Source organism: Chaetodon auriga, chromosome 1, assembly GCF_051107435.1.
Source record: "Chaetodon auriga isolate fChaAug3 chromosome 1, fChaAug3.hap1, whole genome shotgun sequence".
Taxonomy (NCBI): Eukaryota; Metazoa; Chordata; class Actinopteri; order Chaetodontiformes; family Chaetodontidae; genus Chaetodon; species Chaetodon auriga.
In genome coordinates this window covers 29348693-29352359 of record NC_135074.1, presented here as the reverse complement: position 1 = coordinate 29352359, position 3667 = coordinate 29348693, and positions in this window count along the sequence as shown.

Genomic DNA, 3667 nt, shown 5'->3' with positions numbered 1-3667 from the left:
CATGTCACGGCAGCAGGGTCTTAAATTCTGATGAGGAGCAGGATGTGACAGGGACCATCTCCCTGACACTAGAGAGGCTTAATCATCTCTCATGGCTTCACACATCATCGCTCTTTGCTTCAGATTAGATAAATCACTCCTTTTAATAAAGCCTTTCTGGGAGTTTGACTCTCAGAGGAAATCGTGATCTATGGCGTCTCAGACTGTAGTAATGTCAAATATCTACATAAGTCCCTTACCAATAATACGCTGGTATATTACCTTGTTGGTCACAGAAGGTCACAGCGCTGATGCTTGTCACTTTTTTCTGCTGAAATGAAGCTGCGGGTAGAAGACGGCTGTGGCGTCAGATGGTCTGAATTCATCGGCCCAGTCTGCTGTATCTTAAGGTCAAGCCATGGGCACAGTCAACAACTCAGGTAGTCATTGTAATGCATGAGGTGAGATAATACGAGATCCTGTCAAGTGCTTTTAAACGGAGGTCCTGTGCAAGTTCAAATCATTTGTGTTTGAACTTTCAGATATCTTGCCAGCAAAGCAAGGCCATATGGATAAAATGTGAAAACACTGTAAAAGTATGGCAAGATCCCTTTTTAAATGTCCGCTGTCCATGAAAACACCAGGATGAAATAAGCAAAGCAAATGCCACTTAACAATAACATTTAAGTAGTGCAAACAAAATCAAAAATGGATTTCTCTTTATGTGTCTTGTCATACAAAGAGTGTTAATGCAAGCTCTCATTTCATTGCAGACCATCACTTCCCAATCTTTCACCTCCTTCCCACTCTCTCTCTCCAATGATAGGCCACAGACATCTAAAAGAACGTCGGCTATTGAGCTACAATTCGTCCATCCATCCATTGATTTTTCGCCACATATCAGCGTCCGGATGGCGGTGGCTGGTTCAGTGAAGTTCCAGAGCCAAGCTGTCTTTCATTTAAGTTACAACCTCCAGTTTCTCCTGGGGGATCCTGAGGCATTCCCAGTCCAGATAGTTAGACATAATCCCAGTGTGTTTTGCTTCTTCCCCCAGGTCTCCTACTAGTGCCTGGAATACCTCAGGGAGATGTCCAGAAGGCATGATCAGACGCTCAAACCACCTCAATCAGGTCCATTCAGTGTGAATGAGCAGCAGGTCTACTGCTAGCCAATAATTCTATCCCAAAGGATGAGCACACACACCATGTGAAGGAAACTCATTTCGGCCTCTTGTGTTTTCAATTTCATTCTTTTAGTTGTTACCCAGAGCGTGTGGCCCCAGATGAGGACAGGAATGTGGACCGGTAAAATGTAACACAATCTGGTACAACACATCCATCACTGTGGATGCTGTGCCGGTTGTTTTGTAAGAGTAATTTATTCAAAAGCACTTCAGAACAAGAGCTGAGCTCCCAGGGAGCCAACAATTTGGACAGTGGTGTGAAAGTTTGCTCTATCTCTGAAATAACTGCTGATCCAGATAATATTCTTCCTCTTTGGCTCCAGAAAAGAGATTAATCCTTCCAAGTCATGAGGACCGAGTTCAAGTTCAAGTGAAGTCCAAATAAAGTGGGGGGTCTTGTGAATTTTGGGCGAGTCTTAAATCATCACATTGGGACTCGAGTCATGACTCCAGTCTGGCCCAATGCCCTAAGCTGGAACATTTTCAGTGCATGTTTTCAAATCATCAAATGCATCTCTCAGCCTTTGTTTGCTCTGCACAGACCAAATGCCTGATTGCATCCGGTTGCATCTTTCCACTGAATGGATTCATGCCCTCTCTACGGTGTGATCCACGTTCGGCCTGAACACACCTCTGGGTAAAATTAAACAGAATTAATGCAGAAGAAATGTACACTATGATAAATTTACCATGCAAGCCATTATATTTGTTGTTCTCTCCAAAAACACATTTTCCATAAGGGAAATTGGTTTTCCACAAGATAACTGGACACGACGCCCTGATGAAGGCTTAACACCTTTCCTGAATGAAGCATGGTGTGCTGGAGAAGAGTTGGGCAACCTATTTTAATCTAAAAGGACTCATATTAAAGCCAGCGCTGGTCTGCACCTCACTCTGTGTGCAGCTCAGTACGCCTACCCTTCCTAAAATATGTAATTTCCTAGGTGTCAAAAGTTACAGTGACAGTAACAAAAGTTATAACATCCTGACCAAACTAATGCTAAAATGCCATTTTAATTAAATTAGTTCAGTTAACACACAATAGCACCCAACTATTGCTTAAAAACGCCACTATATGATCATTTACAGTATACTCTCTTCAGTCGGCTCACGCTGTGAGCGGGACCACAGGACTGTCACTTTGACTACCATCTCCATTAATTTAACCCGCATGGTGAGGAGCCAAGATGTACAGCTAATTATGTCCAACACATACACATGGTTTCTGTCTCAGTCTCAGGGGAGAGGTTAGACAAGATGAAGGGGAGCATGAGAGGCGAACTGCACACGGCGGTGGCAGTGTGTGAGACGAGGCACATATGACAGAGCAGGTGAGAATAATTCACACTGGTAGACGTGGAGATGGTGGATGAGACACTGTGGGCTATTCACCCCAAATATGCTACAGTATTCTTATTCTCTCTGGGCTGATCAAGATAAACACAACTCTGCAAGCTTAACTGTAATTCCATGCTAATTAATTAAGCTTCCAGGGCCTCGGAGGGCAAGTAAAATGTAGATTTTAATTAAAAGCTGAAGCTGCAAAGTTTGCCTGGTCTTTGAATTATTTGGATTATTCATTCCTTAATTCCTTTACAAAATGCCATCCTGACCGCTGGACGGGGTTTTATAAGACCCAGACACAAAAAAAGCTCATCTTTAATGTCATGCCTTGTTTCTCTGAAAACAAAACGTTCTGCCAATTTATTTTCAAAGACATCCCACTCATTTAAAGATTATTAATATTGTCAATGCAGTGTAAAAGGACAAAGATGTGAAAACCACCACTGTGCAGACTATTTCACTTGGTCTTCAGATGAGATGAGGTGTGTAGGGAAAAAAAGAAAACATGAGCCTAAACCTTTGTTATTGACTTACTGCTGTGATACTGGAATAAGAATCTTCATCATGTTATAATATGCTCTGTGAAATCTGCAATAATGCGTATTTGTATGGTCACAATGGATGAAATGATCACATGTACTGTGGAAGCTGTCACTCGTAGTGTTGAGACCACAGAGACTGCACAGTTCCCCTCAGCTCCACAGAGCGTTTTAACATATTTCAGCTTTTTGTTTTGGCATTACAGGCCATAACTTTACTGCTAATTCACTATCATCAGCCTTGTTTCCAGCAGCAGCAGGTGGCAAAAAACTCTGATAAAGCGTCTGTATCTTACCTGCCCAACACCTAATGGCAGAGAGACAAACTTAAAGACTAGTGGGTGAAGACAGTGGAGCATTATTAGACATTTATGGGCAGAAACATAACTCCAAATGACTGCTCATGTTGCTCTGAATGTGTTGGATGTGTAAATGGTGACCTGTTAGCACCTTATCAGGTGTTAAAATATCAGTGTCACGCTGCCCCATGCAGCCAAAATACACATCAGCGTATCAGCGTAAACCACTTGACAATCACATGGCATGAGTGGAGTATTTCTACCGATGAACTGCCCAAACACATTAAGAAAAAAATGAAACCTCAGGACTTACTGGACTTGG